Source organism: Carlito syrichta, unplaced genomic scaffold, assembly GCF_000164805.1.
Source record: "Carlito syrichta isolate Samal-C Ts95f unplaced genomic scaffold, Tarsius_syrichta-2.0.1 Scaffold314006, whole genome shotgun sequence".
Taxonomy (NCBI): domain Eukaryota; kingdom Metazoa; phylum Chordata; class Mammalia; order Primates; family Tarsiidae; genus Carlito; species Carlito syrichta.
Window position 1 is genome coordinate 220,507 of NW_007258102.1, and position 20,178 is coordinate 240,684.

Below are 20,178 nucleotides of genomic sequence, written 5' to 3' on the forward strand. Positions count from 1 at the left end.
GTTCTTTGTTTCTGTGATAGATCACTCAGTATGATCGACTCTAAATCCATCCAAGTTGCTGCGAAGTCCAAATGTTTGTCCTTCTTTATGGCTGCATAATATTCCATTGTGTATATGTAACACATTGTTTTTATCCAGTACAGCTTCGATGGGCCACATGGTGGGTTTCATGTTTTTGCTTTTGTGAATAGGACTACAACAAACATGCATGTGCAGGCATCTTTTGATAGAATGACTCGAGTTCCTCTGGGTATATTCCCAATAGGGGTACTGCTGGGTCATATGGAAGGTCGATTTCTAGTTCTTTCAGAAATCACCACATTGTCTTCCAAAGAGTTTGCACTAGTTTGCATTCCCACCAGTTTGTAGATCTTGGATGTTAGGCCTTTGTCTGATATATTGTTGGCAAGTATTTTTTTTCCGTTCTGTGGGCTGTCTCCCTACTCTCTTGATGGTTTCTTTTGTTTTCCAGATGCCTTTCAGTTTGATGAGGTCCCACTTATCTATCTTATCTCTTATGGTATGGGCATCTGGAGTTTTGATCAGGAATTGGTGGCCTATTGCAATTTCCATAAGAATGTTTTTTGTATTTTCTAGGATTCCTATAGTTTGAGGTTTTATGTTTAGGTCTTTGATCCATTTAGAGTTTATTTTTGTGAATGGTGATAAGTAGGGTTCCTTTTTCATTCTACATGTGGTCATTCAGTTTTCCCAGCACCATTTACTGAATAGGTTCCCCTTCCCCAGTGGCTATTGATGGAAGCTTTGTTGAAGAAGAATTGGTTAATAAATTGAGGTTTTGCTTCCAGAATCTCTATCCTCTTCCACTGATCTATATGTTTGTTTTTGTGCCAATACCAATCTGTTTTGATCATCGAAATCTTATAGTTAAGTTTAAATTCTGGAAATGTGATACTTCCCACTTTGTTTCTTTTGTTGAGGATCATTTTGGCTATTCATGTTCTTTTATGTTTCCTTATGAATTTCTGAATAGTATTTCCAGGTCTGAGAATAATAATGCTGGTAAATTAATGGGTATCACATTGAATTTATAAATTGCCATTGGTAGGCTAGACATCTTAACAGTGTTGATTCTTCCAATCCATGAACATGGAATATTTTTCCATTTGTTTGTTTCTTCTTAGATTTCTTTGAGCAGTATTTTGTAGTTTTCATCGTAAAAGGTCTTTTACTTCTTTGGTTAGGAAGATGCTGAGGTATTTCAATTTTTGTGGCTATTGTGAATGGGATTGTGATTTTTATTTGGTTCTCTGTCTGCTTGCTGTTGGTGTATAAGAATCCAACTGTCTTTTGGACATTTATTTTATACCGTGAGTCTTTGCCAATGTTCTTTATCAGTGCAAGCAGGTTTTTGACAGATTATCTTGGATTTTTGAGGTATAGGATCATATCATCAGCATAGAGGGAAAACTTCTTTCCTATCTCAATATCACTGATTTTATTTTCTTGTCTCATTGCTCTAGCTAGGACTTCCAACACTATGATGAACAGGAGATATTAGATTAGACAACCTTGTCTAGTTCCAGTTTCATGGAAAATGCAGCCTTGTCTCATTCCGGTTTTAGGGGAAATGCATCCAATTTCTATCCACTTAGCAATATATTTTCTGTAGGTTTATCATAGATGGTGCTTACTATTTTGAGGAATGTTCCTTCTATGCCTAGGTATTCAAAGATTTTTTTCAAAAAGGATGGTGGATTTTATCAAAAACTTTTTCTGCACCTAATGATACAATCATGTGGTTCTTATTTTTACATCTGTGATGTATTTATTTACATTTATGGTATTGTAGATATTTAACCAGCTCTTCATCCTGGGGAAAAAGCCTACTTGATCATGGTGTATGATTTTTGAGATGTATTTTTACATACCATTTTCTAAAATCTTGTTGAGAATGTTTACATCTATGTTCATCAGAGATACTGACCTGTAGTTCCTTTCTTTGTTGAATCTTTACCTGGTTTGGGTATCAGTGTTATGTTAATAATTTGGGGATAGTTCCATCTTTCTCAATTGCCTGGAATATTTTCAACAGGATTGGTATCAGGTTATCCTTGTATGTTTTGTAGAATTTTGTTGGAAAGCCATCTGGTCCACTACTTTTTTTTTGTAGATAGTTTGCTTATGACAGAGTCAATTTCCTGGGTTGTTATTTGCCTATTTAGTGTCTCAATTTCTTCTTGTATCAACCTTGGGATGTTGTGTGATGTAAGAGTCCTCCATTTCATTCAGGTTATTGAGTTTGTTTCCACACAGATGTTCAAAGCAATCTCTTATAATAATTTGTATTTCTTTGGGGTCAGTTGTGACTTGATCTTATGCATTTCCAATTGTGTTCATGTGGCCTTTTCTCTCTTTTTCTTTCTTGTGCTGGCCAGGGGTCCTTCAATCTTGTTTCTCCTTTCAGAGAAACAAATTTTTATTTTATTGATTTTTTTCTGAGATTTTTTTTCTTCTATGTTTGTATTTGGGCTTTTACTTTGTTGATGTGGATTTTTCTGCTGAAGTTAGGGTTTTGGTGGTCTTGCCTTTCCAGCTGCCTTAGGTGAGTTGTTAGGCTGTTTACTTACGAACTTTCTGTTTTCTTGATGTCTGTTCATAGAAATATAAATTTCCCTTTTAGTACTGTTTCATGGCATCCAGTGGTTGTAAGATGTTTGTTCATTTTCATATTTTTCCAATAATCTTTTAATTTCTCTTTTGATTTCTGTGTTGACCCAGGATTTGTTCAACATCATGCAGTTTAGCTTCCATGTCTTTGTGGGTTTGGAGGGAATTTTGTTGTGATGAAATTTATTTTTATTCCACTATAGTCTGAGAAGGTACATGGCAGTATTTCAATCTTGTGAAATTTGCATATGCTTGATTTATGGACACAGATGTGATTCATCTTGAATATTTCCATGTGGTGCATAGAATGTATATTCTGTGCTTGTTGGTTGGAGTATTCTGTAGGTATTTATTAAGTCCATTTTGTCAAGCATCAATGTGTGGTTCCAGAACTCTTTGTTAACTTTTTGCCTTGATGGTCTGACTAGGGTTGTCAGTGGGCTATTTAATTCCAGAGCTATAATAGTGTTCGAGTCTTTTTTTTTTTAAGTTTACTTAAGATCTACTTCATAAAAACTGGTGCTCCTGTATTGGGTGCATATATTTTTTAGGATGGACATTTCTTTTTGGTGGATTGAATCTTTTATCATTATGTAGTGTCCTTCCATATTTTTTAAAAATTTTAATAGCTTAACGTTGTCTTGTCTGATATTGAGATTGTGGCCCCTGCCTTCTTTGGTGATCTACTCACCTGAAAATTTGATTCCCATTCTCTAACATTGAGTCTGGGCATCCAGTGTGGCAAGATGTGTTTCCAGGAGACAGAAAATTGCTGAATCGTGATTTTAAAACCAGTTTTCTATTCTATGTCTTCTCATTGGTGCATTTAGTCCATTCATGCTCATGCTGATTATTGGAGTGTGAGATTTATCCCTGTCATAAGGCTCTTATACGGCTGTTTTGTTTTTGTTTAGCTTTTGTGTAATATATGCTTGTGTTTTCATTTTTACAGATGTGCTGTGTATTCTGCTGCCTTTGTGTTTGTTTGTGATCTTGTGAAGTATTGGTCTTTCTTTTTTTAAAAATTTATTTTATTTTAAAGATGTGGGATACAATTCTAGATTAGGTGTACATGTGGTCACTGTACAGGTAAAGACTGGGCTTCCCTTTGGTCCCCACTTTGCCTGGCTGGAGATCAGGTACCCTTACTAATGTTATGTTCCCTTTCTTGTCCACCCCAGCAGTTTCCAGCTACTGTCAATCACTTTCTTATAGTATTATGGTAAATATTCAAAGTCTCCTTATTAGTGAGAACATGTGATACTCAGTTCTTTGTTTCTGTGATAAATCACTGAATGTTATAGACAGTAAATCCATCTAAGTTGCTGTGAAGTCCATAATTTTGTTCTTTTTTTTTTTGAGTTGGAGTCTCACTCTGTTGCCCAGACTGGAGTGCAGTGGCTGCTCCCGGCCACCACAGCCTCGACCTGCTGGGCTCTGGCAATCCTTCCACTTCAGCCTTCCAAGTAGCCAGAATTACAGGCTTGCGCTACCATGCCCAGCTGAATTTTTTATTTATTGTAGAGATGAGGTCTTGCTGCGCAGGCGGGTCTTGAACACGCAGGCTCAGGCAATCCACTCACCTCAGCCTCCCAAAGGCACGGGATTACAGACTGAGCCACCGAGCCCAGCTATTTTTTGTTCTTCTTTATGGTGTATAATATTCCATCATGTATATGTGCCACTTTTTTTTTATTCAGTCCTGTTTCAATGGGCAGAAACTGCCAGTGGAGACAGGGGTATACCCCATCAGCAGGGGTACCTACATAGTAAGCATTTGTATATCTAACCCTGAATTGTACCTCACATCTTTAAAATGAAGGGGGAAATATTTGGGCAAAAGACATGAATAGACACTTCTCAAAAGAAGATATACGGGCAGCCAACAGACACATGAAAAAATGGTCAGCCTCACTAATCATCAGAGATATGCAAATCAAAACTGCACTGAGATACCATCTACTTTAGTAAGAATGGTCATCACTAATAAAACAAAAACAAAAGATGCTGATGAGAATGCAGAGGAATGAGACCACTTCTACACTGCTGGCAGGAATGCAAACTACTTCAACCTCTAAGGAAAATAGTATGGTTATTCCTAAAAGAATTAGAAATTAATCTTCCATACAACCCAGCAATCCTCTTTCTGGGAATATACCTGGAGTAACTCTAATCACTCTACAAAAAAGAGACCTGCACATGCATTTTTATTGCAGCTCTATTTACAATTGAAGTATTGATCTTTCTTCTGTTTTTTAATTTTCTTCTGTGCACACCTTTTTAAGCATCGCCAGTAAAGCTGGTATGGAAGCAGCATATTCTCTTAGGAATTAGATGCCTGGGAAAGATATAATTATCTATTGTTGACAAAGCTTAGCTTGTCAGGGTAGGAAATTATTGGTTGAACTTGTTTATCTTTGTGAAAACTAAAAATTGGGATACAACCCCTTCTGACCTGTGGTGTTTCTGCAGATAAGTCTGCAGCAATTCTGACTGGCCTCCCCCGGTAGATAGTATGATCTTTTTATCTTGCTTCCCTTAGGATTTCTTTCTTTTATGCCTAGGTTGTATAGGCAAATTACTATGCGTCTAGGGGTAGGTCTTCTAATCAGATGTCTTGCAGGGGTTCTCCGAATTTCTTGTTTTGTACAGTCATCTCTCTTGTCAGATAAGAAAAGCTTTTCTGAATGACATGGAATGCTCATTCCAAGATGTTTTCCATTTCTCTTTCTACTTCAGGAATGCTGATCAGATGTAGGTTTGGCTTCTTGATAAAATTGCACATCTCTTGGAGAATGTCTTCTTTCTTCTTAAGTTTTTTAAACAATATTTTTAATAGACTGGGTTAATTCCATATTTTGATGTTCTAGCACTGAAATTCTTTCTTCTGCTTGGTCAATTCTGCTTCCCATGCTTGTCAGTTTGTTATTTATTTCTTGGAGGGGGGGTTTTATTTCTATTTTTTTTGAAATACAGTTTCTTGAGTCTGTCCAACTCTGTTACAATTTTATTTAGTTTTAGCCCTTGCATTTCTTGATTTTTATTCATTCTATCCAACGATTCTCTGTTCTCTGTAAGTACTTTCTGGATAACATTGTTCTCGTAGATAGCCCTTGTTTGTGCACTAGTATCTGTTCTTTCAGACACTGATTCTTTGTTGGGACTCTAAAGGTTACCAGTGATTTTTCACTGGTTTTTCTTCATTTGTAGCAGCTTTCTTATGTTTCTTTTTAATTACATTGCTTGGTGGGAAATGGAGATGCAATCACTTCTAATATTTGCTCTCTACTTTCTGTCCTTCCCTGAGCTGGGCTCTGGTTTGTTCAATCATGAAATAGGGCTGGTGTTGAGACATTGTGCTATCTCTTTACAGTTTTGAGCATGTACAAAGGGGTGGGGAAGGACTGCAAAGACTCAGAATCTACTGATGGGTCACAGGGCTTGCTATCTGGTGAATGGGACAGCTGGGACTTACTCTCCATCTCCACACAATATGACCTTACAGTGGGTACACTTGTGTAGTTCCTGACTCTAAGACAGGGTATAAGTGGGAAAAGAGAGGGAAGAAGGAGAGAAAAATGGAAAAGAAGAGAGAGAGAAAAGAAAGAAAAAAAAACCCACAGAGAAAGAACAAAGAGAGAGATATAGAAGGGGGAAAGGAAAGAGAAAAGCAACCAATAAACAACAAGTAAAGCAGACAAATAAGTTAAACACACTAAAATCCAAAAGACCTGTTGATAGAGAGTTCTAAACTTTAGTATATCTCATGGGGGGGCTCCCTCTTGTGGTCGGTTCTGCGACTACAGGTCTGTTACTGCGGGTTCCCCCTTTGCTGTTGAAACTTAAGATGTTAAAATCTTCACCATCTGCTGCCTGCAACTGATAGCTGGCACACATCCGTGGGAGGGTGGGGGGTGGGATAACTTGGCTCAGCATCCCCTAGGGCTCTCTCTCCCATCCTTCCTCTCCCAGCATAGTCAAAGTTCCCAAGGCATCCAGTTTGGTTGGGGGAATAGGACCTTCAGATTCTGCCCAGCCATCCTGATCTCTTTTGCTTTCTGCTAGGGGTGAGCCAAGGGAGTCAGCTAGGCATCCACCAGCCTCCTTCTTGGTCAGACCTACTGTATGCATCTATCACCCAACAACTGGCTCAGGGTGGGGGAGTGGATCATCTGGGGCTCTGCATCTGCCATTACCCACCAGAGCTTTTGCACTGGGGGTAATTCGCTCTGAGGTTGCAAAGAGCACCCCAAAAGCAATGCAGAGATTACCCCCTTATCTCAAGACGCAGGTCTGCGATTCCATAGAGGATATCCTGGAGCACTTCTCTACCCAGGCTTCTTATTTTCTCTACAGGCTCCTGTGTCTGCCAGAAATTGGGTTGGGATAGGTAGCTTCCTCCTCAGCAAGTACCACTGTCTCCAGAACTCAAGTCCTGGAGGCAGGGCCCTGCAGCCCAGCCTGGTGCTGGAGGCAGCTACAGTGCGTCCAGGCTCATGGTAGCTTTGCCCTTCTGCTTCCTCAGGTCTCTGTCTCTGCCTTCTTCGTTGTGCTCCCTCTATTGCCCTCGCTGCCAGCGTGGGGTCTGGCGCCACAGTGGTGGGAGCTGCAGTCACTCCTGTGGCTTCTTGCCAGGAAAAGTTCTGCTTGTTTTAGAAAATGGCTCTCAGCTTCTGCACTTCAGGAAGCACTAGGGTGTGAGCAGAGCAGCTGTGTCACCTGCACTTTCACCAGGAGAGTCTTAGTTGCTTGCTCTCGCATCCCCGCTCAGCCAACCTCTCACATGCCCACTTCCACTCAGGCGCACGTGCAGAATTATCTATACATTAGCTCACACACACAGGGAGCCACACAATCTGACTAGCTACACTGCCATCTTCTTGAGACCCTCCTAAAAGATCTTTTTAAAAAATCTTAACTATGTCTGATTAAGCCTCTAAATTTGTCGATCATTTACAATAATTATAGAATATAAGGAACATGTGCCATGACACTACAGAGATCAAGAATGTGTGAAATGTTACAGACAAGAATAACTTGGTTTCAATGAAAACAGACTTATAGATTAAAAAAAATTATCAAGAAGATGACATAATGTGAGTTTAAAAAAAAAATAATTCCAGGGCCAAAAGGTTTTCAAGATGTCATTGGAGTAAAACTGGCCAAATGTTCATAGTTTTCAAGCAGTGTGTTGAACACACAAGGAGTCATGACATGTTTTTGTACTTCTGTGTTAGTTTTTAATTATAAAATGAAAGAAAAGCAAAATTCTTTTGGAGGGTGTTAGGAAGTATTAACATATGGTAATGTCCCTACAGACAAAACTTCAAAGCTGCAAACTTTTAAAGTGGCAAATGCACCTTTGCAAGTCCAATCTTGTAAGTGAGTTCACGTGTCTGGCATCCTACATGAGTGAAATTGCAGCTTGCCCTCTATCTCCTGTTGCTGACCATCCTTCAACTCTGCCATCCCCCAACTCCTCCCCTTCCTCCAGTCAGTAACTCTTCTCGCCTGCTCACTCAATGCTAGCCCCTGTATACCAGTTGTTGCACTGTACTGTACTGCTGTACCTTTCAAGATACTGTAAGATTAAAAATGTTTTCTTGATTTTTGTGTCTAATTATTACGTATTATTTGTGTGGAAAGTATTATGAGCATATTACAGTACAGTGCTAAATAGCCAATTACGTTAGCTAGGTACCTGGACTAACTTCGGTGGACTTATAAACAAATTAAACTCACGAATAGCTCTCAGAATGGAACTTGTTCATATGTAGGGACTTGCTGTATTTCAATGTTTATATCAATTGGTGATGTTAACCAAACTCATCCTTAACTTTACGTCAGCCTCAAAGGACCTCTAAAAACTCTTAGATTTACCCAAAAGAACAACATTTAATAAAATTTAATAAAGTAGGGTTCTTGCAATTTGGGCATCTTTCAAATAAGCTATCATAAAGCAAATTATTTTCATATTTCTTCAAACTTTGTATTTATTCTTTATTAATCTTTTGTTATTGATTTTCTTTTCACTAGCTGCCAGTTTGAAAAAGTCTACGTTATTTGCAACATAATTCCTGAATTATCAAATTTCATTTTATACAAATCAAAGTCACTAATTCCATCTTTTTTGGCATTATCATGCCTTATGGGTTTAAAAGTAAAGCAACACCTAGAATTAATCCTATAGTATTTTTACTTCTATGCCTATGTCTTGACAGAATATATATCAAGTTTAAGATGAATCTGTATATTTATGTATAGCCGCCCTTCTGATGTTTAGATTGGTGGCTGCTTTTTTCCCCCACATCAGAGGGCAATGGTGCAGATGACAATATGCCACCTACAACCAAGGGTGAGGCAAACAGAAATGGTGGACTGGGCCCGGTGTGTGATAAGTACCCAAGCATTCCAAAGAGGAAAAAAAGTGAAGGTCTGCCTTTAGTTTCATTTTAAAAAAGGAAAGAAACAACAAAAAAAAAACCTTTTCTTCTCAAACTCCACTCATTGACTCTAAACCCCCAAACTACTCAAATCCTGATTACATGTGCCCAGATTTCTGTACCTAGAATAATGCCTACCACATGGTGTACACACACACACACACACACACACACACACACGAAAAATAACGATGGCAGAAATGAGATGGAGAAGACAAACTCCAACTCTTTGTGCCTAGGTTCTAGATAACACTAGCAGAAGAGACTGTGATCATTTTCATGGAAAGAAAATTTTATTGGTAAAGCATCGCACACAATGTTTGCTAAAATTATGAAAATGGCTTTGATTGTATTCAGTGCTAAAAACAGGAGGGAATGCCTATATAAACGATTTGAGCTTAAGAGAGTTTACTCAATTCCATGTTGAATACAGTTCTTTTTTTTTGTCTCTATCACTGCAAAAATTTTGTAAATTAGGTAGCTGTGTAATAGCCAAATATTAGCCAAAAATGTGGGTTTTTCTTTATCTTTTATTCATATTTTCAATATATATTTTTACAAAGTTTTACAGTAGGAGATGGTCATATATGGATTGTTGAGACTCTAGAATTCTTCTCCATTACATTATCTGTGCTCTCAAAAAATACCAGATACTACTGTTGAAGCATCATTTTGCATTCAGTGTGCACCTTGCAGCAATAACAAAAATATATATAGAAGTGTAAACAGAATATTTGATTTCCTTTTTATTGCTGCATTTAAAAAACATTCTGCAGTTATATAAACAAATCATTTTAAATATGGATCTAAGGTAATTGCTGAACGCTTATTTTGGTTTACAAAATGTATATGATATTATGTGGTTTTCTACATGTTTCTTCCTCATTTAGCCCTTTTTAGAAAACTCTATGATTGTTTTTAAACTTCCTAGAAATCCTTAGGTATAAAGAGTCTAATTTTAGATTCCATGTTTATATTATTAAATTATTATTTATATTTAAATTTATAATAACAAACAATCATTTAAGTAGTTGTAACTTAACAGTGAACATAAAAAATGTTGTAGTTGATCTCACACGTGTGCCTCTGGTACTTTGTAACTCTGATATTTTTAGCTTTGAAAAATTGAAAACTTAAGACGTGACAGTCACATTATTCAATTCAGTCTTACGTACAAAAATCACTTTATATATTATAGATGGTTATATAAATTATATGGAAATACAGTCCTTATTTTAAAGAAAAATTGTTGACAAACTCTGATTTATAAAGTGGCTATGCTTACTTGTTTAATTTTTGTAAGTGCTAAACATATATATCAGTTATTCATTTGACTTAGGCAACTCTCACACTTTATATCTTTAATCTACTACCTGAATTATATGTGTAAGGGTAGAATTATGAGCCATCAAAAACCCTGAGAGTAATCAATGAGTTGGTAGTTATATACATTCATATTTTAAAAAATATTTTGATATTCTAACTCTATGGACAGCAGTAATCTAAACATAAATTTAGCCTCGAAAGATTTTTAAAAATTATAAGTGAGGGAAAAATGTGACAAATGATCTCAAGTGAAAGACAAAAACCCCAAAGCTTAAAGAATGGAAGAAGTAGCACAGCACAAAGGTTTTTCATGTCGTCTCCTCCTATGTGTGGGAACATCTTACCTTATGAATTTGGAGAAGAAGCTGCAGTGGTTTTACTGTCACTACTGAATCTGAGAATGTAGGGCCTACCCATCCCCAGCACTCTTTGCAGTTAAAGCACAGACACACACAGCCTCAGTCCCACCGATCAGGCCTTCCTACCCAACAGATGAGTAGAGAACTGACGAAGAACAGCATTCAGAACCCTAGAACATCTGCCAAGTCTCCAGTGCACATTGTTCGTAGAGCTGTGAGCACAGCCAGTGTCAAGAGCGGAGGCAGAGGGGGCCCTGGCCACGAGTCACCTGTTTTGTTACCCATCATGGTGATGACTTATGCAGTTTTGTGATACTTTGATCTGTTCTGGTTTTTAGGTTCGGTTTTATATTTTGCTGATGACACTTTGAGGTATTTAATATCCTGCCAATAGGATATTTTGCTTTTAGTAGGAAAAGAGAATTTTAATAGAAAAGGTGGATTGAAAATTAAAGAGTTTTTTTTTAAACTACAAGTAAATTTTCCTTAATAAACTAAAAATACATTTAGTAGAATGAAATATCTTTTTAGTGATTGTTTTTCCAGAAAGCCAATCAAAGAAATGTAAGAGTAAGATCACATATAAATGATGACAAGTGCAAAATCAATTCCAAGAAAAATATTAATTTGACTGAGTGTTTGGCACCTAACGGAAAAACAGACAATTTTCTGAGTTTCATATACTTTAATTAGTCCTATATATAGGTCCAGAAGCCTGAACTACATTTGAGAAAAGAAAAAAAAAGTTTTAAGAAATTCCAAACTTCAGAGCAAACTATAATGGTTTCTAAACATCAATTATTATTTTTGTACTAATTATTAGTTATGTTAACTCAAGCAGATTTCTCACTTGTTCTGTTTTCATGCTTTTAGAATGAGAATAATGAAAGCTTTCTTATGGGGTTTTTGGAAAAACTAAATTAGATAATTTACATTAGCATTTGTAATTATAACTTAACTGGATTCTAAAATAAATTCTGACCAAATTGTGAATCCGACCAATATTTAATAAATTCAAGAGATCAATAAAGTACAGTCTGAAAGAGAAAGCACAACAAAGAATAAGTAGAAGTATTTTTGTGAATAAAGGAGTTAATGGATAAAAAAAAATCTGGACCTAATCAATCAATTTCATATCATAAGGTTGTATATTTTAAACTGCTTTTTTAATCTGTTAGATATTCTGCTTAAATATCTTGCATTGAAGTTATTACAATTTGTCAAAACCTGAAAGAATAAAATTTGAGTTATATTCCAATGATTTTTTTAATCATTCAATTAATACCAAATTCCAATTTTGACCATATAATCATCACATTCTTAATTTTTGTCAAATAAATTCTCAATTTATTATGTTTATTTCAAACCACAATAGTGTGATATTGTGTTTGTCTGCTTTTGACTTGGAAGTGTCACATACGAGTTTTGGAATTAAGCTGATGTTTGCTAGAAGTGTGACATTAACTCAGTACACATGATATGTGCCTGTAGATATCACAGAATCTATTAAACTAAATCAAGTCTAGAATTTTGTTACTGAAAGGAGAAACTTTAAGAATGATGGAAGATTGCTTAATTTTTTTTAATTGAGCAACCATTGCCAAGTAGAATATTTCCTACCTTGAGTTTCAACCACTTCAATTTTACTTTAACAAGTGTTTATGGACTACCTACTATGTGTCAAATACTCTGCTATGTGTTTGGAGCATGGTAGGAGCCAAGATAAGCTGAGACCTGTTCTTGTTCACTTGTTTCTAGCAGGAAAGATCAACATTAACAACAATAGTGTGATAAAGGTTTTTGAAAAGAAGTAAAGTGCTATAAGTTTATATGAGATGGATATTCAATTTAGGAAAATCCAGGAAAACTTCCATTGGAAAGATGGAGAGAGGTAGGTAAATGAAATCATAAGTAGATAGTGGAAGTTGGGGTATGAACAGAGTAATATATTTAGAGGGAAGTCAAATGGATAAAGATCAGATAGAGAGGCATCAGTGCTCAATCAGTTCAATACAGTTGATGCATAAAGAAACAAAAAGACACCGGGGAGGAAAATGTCTGAAAAGTGCACTGCACGGCCCTGAAGTAACAAGTGTTGAAGACATTGAACAGATTATCAAATGCATATCTACAATACGTAGCCTCTACTTCAATATCCTCTTTGTTTTTAAATCCAGTTTTCAATTTAGAGTAGTATCCAACTCACAGAAAAAATGGAAAAATACTAGAGCTCCCACATAGCACAGATCCAGTTTTCCTTGTAACGCATATTAGTTCACTTTGGGTACATTTTTATCACATTTTCATTACATGCTATCAGAGATTCTTACCATCAACATGACTTACCACTGTGGACATTGATCTTGACCATCTTATTGAGGTAGAAATTCTCAGGTTTCTCCAATGTAAAGTTATCCATTTTCCTCCCATTTTCATGTTGTAAACTTTGGAATGAATTGTACTATGCACAGTACTGGCTACAAAGATGAGGAGTTATGTTCCACTCACTTGAGAAAGTATGTACATAAAGTGTGTATAAGTCTTTATCACAGAAAATGTTTCTGTTCTCCTGCATTTATTTATTTGTTTAGACATTTATATCAATATAGCCTCACAAATACGTGTTTTATTATTTGAGCTATGATACAATGTCACATTATTTATTTTGTTGCTCAAATTGTTCCATTTTTGGTCACTGGGTGCTCTTTCAACTGTCTTCAATGTACCCTTGCCACTGTGATTTTTTTTTTTGAGCACTTTCTTAATTATCTGGCTCTATAACATGCTCTAATCTTATCCTGCTTGCTTCCTTTTCCCAGGTCTAGAAACAGCTGTTTATGCAATTAGTCCTGGTTTCTTTTGTTGGAAAATATGAATAATCAAAACCTGAGTACCAGCTATGTTCATTGCTGCTAAAATATTATTTCTTTTAGTTCCTCTCAGCTGGCAGAAAAAGAAAATATGTGTGTGTACCAACCTGCATATATGCACATATCTAAAAATGTTTTTTATCCATATCTATTTTAATTAAGCTAAACAGAAATTCTTACTGATGTCTTCAATTCTGATGTATTACTACATAGAACATTCTAGACTTCTACCTCTGTTTTTAGTTAGAATTTATAATTATCTTACTACTTTTGTCAATAATAAATTCTGTACAATAAATTGAAAACACTTTAATAATTTTTCTTAAGTATCTATGATGTTTTAAGTTAATTTTGTTTAATAAACATAAAATAGGCTAGAATAAATTACTTTAAATTAATCCCTTGTACCTTTTGTAATGGGATGTCTATAAACATTTAAAATTCAGATTTTTCAAAATCACAAAAAATCTTGGATTCCAAAGTATTACTAAATTAAACCAATACCAATGTATTATTATATGTGAAAGACAATGCAAAAGAAAAACTGCTGAAGACACACTTCTGGAATATGAAATAAGGATCTCTGAAAATCCAAACCCTTATAAAAGCAAACAGAAACTGGCAAAAATTGTGCTTCTTGGTTCACAAATTATTGTTTGCTCAAATAAACTCTTTAAAATTAAAAAAAAACCATCAAAACTATTTTCAGAACTTTTAAAATTAAGCAAAGAATTTCAAAAATCTTTATTTAAGAAAAATGCATCAATCTTGGGGGAAAAAAATGACCTGATTTGTGGTTTTAAAATTTGGCCAACTCTAATTCTCCTCTCTCTAGCTCTACAGTAAATTTCTAAGAACACAATAGTCAAATCACTACGGTGCGAAAACTAGTAGCCTGGCAACCACTGAAAAGAAAATCATGGTTCTAGAGCTCTCAACTCTTCTGTGAATGGTCACTATTTGACCTTGGTAGTAACTCTGTAAAAAGCTGGATTCTCAGGGCTTGTCTTTATTTGACCTCACCCAGAGCTTTTTCTTTATGAATTGCTATGTGTTTGTTGGAAAGGCCATCATAGCCACATCATGCATCAAAAACAGTTTAGACTAATAATAAGCTAGCCAATACTTGATAAAAATGATGAATGTGATATTTGTAGAAGGGTATGAAAAAGCTCCGACATGTTCTTGGGACATGATAGAGCAGCGATTAATTGTTATTTTGCAGAACAAGTCCAGGTAAGTTGCTCAACAAACAATGATAATTTAAAAAGCAATGCAATAAACCCAGTGGAGGTGGAGCCATCTAATTTACAGTGTTACTACATAATACTATTTAAAATGCTATGTTTTTGGTTGGGTGCAGTGGCCCATGCCTGTAATCCCAGCACATTGGGAGGTGAATGCAAGAGGATTGCCTGAGCCCAGGAGTTCAAGACCAACCTGGGCAATTTGGTAAGAACTTGTCTCTACAACATATACAAAATTAGTGAGGCATGGTGGTACATGCTTGTAGTCCAAGTTACTTGGGAGGCTGAGCCCAGCAGGTCAAGGCTACAGTGTCTGAGCATGCCACTGCACTCCAGCCTGGGCGACAGAATGACCTTCCAACTCAAAATAAAATAAAATACAATGCTCAGTTTTCAACAAAAAAATATGACATTTATGAGAACAGTGAAGCATGACCCTACACAGAAAAGAAAAAAAAGAACTCAATAAACATTGCCTTTCAGGATGCAGAGATGTTTTACCTACTAAACAAAAATGTTGTCAGCTATTATAGGTATGTTCAAATAACTAACACAAATATTGTCTTTTAAAAAATAAAGCACAGCCGGGTTCCGTGGCGCAGCCTGTAATCCCGCGCCTTTGGGAGGCTGAGGTGAGTGGATTGCCTGAGCCCACGGGTTCGAGACCCGCCTGGGCACAAGACCTCATCTCTACAATAAATCAAAAAATCAGCCGGGCGTGGTAGCGCATGCCTGTAATTCCGGCTACTTGGAAGGCTGAGGCGGAAGGATCGCCGGAGCCCAGCAGGTTGAGGCTGCGGTGGCCATGAGCAGCCACTGCACTCCAGTCTGGGCGACAGAGTGAGACTTCAACTCAAAAAAATAAAAAATAAAAAAATAAAGGAAATTATACAAAAGGAATCTCACACTACATACATGTAGTGTTTCAGGAAAATAGCAACATCATGAAACAAAAAATATTTGAAAAACTAATAGACGGAAATCCAAATAGAAAAAAATGCACTTCTAAAAAGCTTAAGAAGCTCTAAGCAGCAAAAATTCAAAGAGATTCACAACTAGACAAAGTGTCATCAAAGTACTAGCAAAGAAAAGGAGAAAAACCTGGAAATTAGGATGGAAGAAGAGATGTGCCACATAGACGAGATGTTCAAAAGAAGATTAGCAAATGATTTCTCATCAGAACGATATAGACTATTTCTCATCAGAAAGCAATATAATGACAAATTAAAAGTTTTAAAAGAAAACGATGGGCAAACTAAGAATTCTGTATTCAGCTGTAATATGAAATGAAGAAGCAATAAAGTCATTCTAAGATAAATTTTAAAAATGAGAATTCCTGGTCAATCTGACCTACAAGAAATACTTGTAGACTTCTCAGAGAATCTCATGAGCTAAAATTAAAGAACATTGTATAGCAATTTGAATTCATGAAAAAATAAAGATCAACAGTAAGGTAATGCATGCAAAAATATATATAAATTCATTTCTGCTTTTAATTTATTTTTTCTACCAGGCATCAAAAATAACTGCAAAAAGCAAAAATTATAAAACTATATTGATGGGCTTATGTGTGTAAAAATGTAATTTGCATTATATAAGTAGCAAAAAGGAGGGAGTACGGAACAGAACTATGTTGGAGAAGAGTCTTTGAATGCTATTGCAATTACATCAGTGTTAACCTAAACTTAACTGCTTTAAGTTGTTAGTGTAATCCTTAAAGAAATCAATAGAAAGTCATTCAAAATATATTAAAATAAATAAGAATATTCTAGAATATTTATATTTAACACAAAAGAGAAAACACAGCAACCAAGACTGCACATATACATAAAATATATGTATATATATGATATATAGACAGCAAATAGCAAAAGGAAAAATATAAACTCTATCTTATCAGTAATTGAGTTATATGTAAATAGACTAAATACTTCAATTAAAAGGCATAATAGGCTAAAATATGATTTAACTATTATCTATCTTCAAGTTATATACTTTCAAGTCAAAGACACAAATAAGTTGAGAGTAAAAGAATTTAAAAAGTTATATCAGCACAGTAATTTAAGAGAACTGCAGTGGCTGCAAATTCTATATTCTCAAAGAAAAGTCAGAATATAAGAACACTTTTTTTCCTATAGACAAAAAAGGAAATTTTATAATGACAAAAGGGTCAACTTATCAAGAAGACATAACACTAATATACATATATGCACTTGAAATATGCCTCAGAATACACAGTAGAAAAACTAATAGAATTTAATGAGGAAATAGACATTTCAAAAATAATTGTTGAAGGCTTTTATATTCCATTTTCAGTAATGAATAGAAAAATAAGGCAGAAGGTCAATAGAACACTCCAGAAAACAGAAACTAACAGACATCTATAGAACAGTCTTCAAGCAAAACAGAGTACATTTGTTTCAAGGGTTCCTGGATTGTTGTATAGAATAGAAAATATTCTAGGACATAAAACAAATTCCATACATTTAAAAGGAACGAAATGATACAAAATGCCTATACTATTTTGTACTGTGTAAAACTCTACAAAAACAAAACAATGCAAAAATTAGTTGACCACAGCTAAATGAAATTAGATATTAACAACAGAATAAAACTTGGAAAGTTTACAAATATAGTGCAATTAACCAGCATATTTCTAAGCAACTAATAGGTCAAAGAAGAAACTGCAAGATAGAATAGAAGATGCTTTGAAATGAATAAAAATGAAAACACAACAAATTTTAAATTTAAAAATCAGTGCTTAGCTATACATGTATAATTAAAAATTCTCATGTTAATAAGAACAAATTTATCAAATCAGTAGCCAAAACGTCCACCTTAATAAGGTAGAAAAAGGAAAATAAACTAAACCTAAAGCAAGCAGTAGGAAGAAAATAATTAACATTAGGGTTGAAAACAATAAATCAGAGGCTAAAAAACTGTGGAAAATCAATGAACCATTTTCTTTCATATGTAAGGTCTTTGTCTAGTTTTATTATCTTAATCTACAGACTCAAAGTAAGTTGGGGAGTATTCATTTTTTCTTTGTTGTTTTTGGAAGAGGTATTGAAGGATTTGTGGACGGACCACAAAAGAGAAGAGGATTCAGGACCTTAATATTAGACAAAACAACCTTTAAGCTACCAAAAATTTAAAAAGACACAAAAGGACACAACATAATGATAGAGTTTAACCCATCAACAAGAAATATCCATCCTAAACATATATTCACCCAACACAGAAGCACCAGCTTTTATAAGACAGTTAATAAGTAAACTAAAAAAAGATATTGACTCTATTACTGTCACAGCTGGGTCTTAAATACTCCATATCTTTATAATTAAAAAAAAAAAAAAAAGAAATTGCCACAATGTTTTCCAGAGATTTAACAAGTTTGCCTTACCATCCCCCACCCCAAATTGTAGGAGCATTCCCTTTTCACCACATCCTTGCCAGCATCTGTTAGTTTTTTTGTTTGTTGTTTGTTTGTATGTGTTATTAATAATGGCTATCCTTACTGGAGTTAGACACTAAGTATGGTTTTGATTTGCATTTCCCTGATTGTTGAGACTGAACATTTGTTCATCTGTCTATTTACTGCTTGTATTTCTTCTCTTGAGAAGCGTCTATTCATATCTTTTGCCCACTTTTTAATGGGGCTGCTTGGTTCTTTGTTTCTTTTTGGCACATTTGAGTTCCTTGTAAATCCTGGATGTTAGACATTAGTGAGATATGCATTTGGCAAATACTTTTTCCCATTCTGTGGGCTGTCTTCCTTCTCTATTGATGGTTTCTTTTTCTTTGTAGAAGCTTTTCAGTTTGATGAGACCCCACTTGTCTATCTTATCTCTTATGGCATGGAATTTGGGGGTTTTGATTAAGAATTGATTGCTTATTCTGATTTCCGTAAGGGTGTCTCCTGTGTTTTCCAAGATTCTTAAAGTTTGAGGTTTTATATTAGGTCTTTGATCCATTTGGAGTCAATTTTTGTGTATGGTGATAGATAGGGATCCTGTTTCATTCTTTTGCACGTAATCAGCCAGTATTCTCAGCATCATTTACTGAACAGATTTTTCTTCTGCTCAGTGGTTTTTGTGAAGGCTTTGTAAAAGATGAGTTAGTTACGAAATTGAGGGTTTTTTTTTTCCAGAATCTTTTTTCTGTTCCATTGGTCTATTTGCCTGTTCTTGTTCCAATAACAGGTTGTTTGGCTTATTGTAGCCTGATGATTAGTGAGACTGAGCACTTTTTCATGAGTCTGTTGGTGGCCCGTATATCTTCTTTTGAGAAGTGTCTATTCATGTCTTTTAGCCCACTTTTTAGTTGGACGATTTTTTTTTCCTTTTGGCATGGTTGAGTTACTTGTAGATCCTAGATGTTAGGCTTTTGTCAGATAAACAGTTGGCAAATATTATTTCCCATTCTGTGAGCTGTCTCTGTGCTCTCTTGGTGATTTCTTTTTCTTTGCAGAGTCTCGTTAGTTTCATGAGGTCCCACTTGTCTACCTTCTTTTTTTTTTTTTTTTTTTTGAGTTGGAGTCTCACTCGGTCCCCCAGACTGGAGTGCAGTGGCCGCTCCTGGCCACTGCAACCTCGCCCTGCTGGGCTCCAGTGATCCTCCCACCTCAGCCTTCCAAGTAGCTGAAACTACAGGTGCGCGCTATCACGCCCGGCTAACTTTTTTTGATTTTTTGTAGAGATGAGGTCTCGCCAAGTTGCCCAGGCGGGTCTCGAACCCGCGGGCTCAGGCAATCCACTCACCTCAGCCTATTTCTAATCCAGTGTGCTTAAAGGGAGTATAGTTTCCATTCTCTACTCTAAAGAGGTGATTTTTAACTGAAACATGAAAAATGAGACGTCAAAATGAAGAATAGGATTAACAGCATCCTAGATAGGAGTCAGAAGTGAAAAGTCCCAAGACAGCAATGACCTTTGTGAGTTTATGGGTTAAAAAAGAATGGAAGAATATTAAATGATGCTGGAGATGAGAGGAGGAATTACTAAGCTTTTAAGCCAAACATGATATCATTTGATTTATATATTTTAAGATCACCTCAGCTGCTTTGTGAAGAATTAATTATAGGGCCAAATGGAAATTGGGAGGCCAATTAAAAAGTTTTGGAGGTCATTTGAATGAGAAATGCTGGTGGCTTGGACAAAGGCAAGAGAAATAAAAAGGAGTGAGCAGATTCAAAATATGTTCAACATACAGGATTGACTATCCTCCATATCAGACTTCTTCAAACACTTAAGCAGTGGAATACCTTTTCAAACAGTTCCTGGTGAAATTCCCATATATAAAA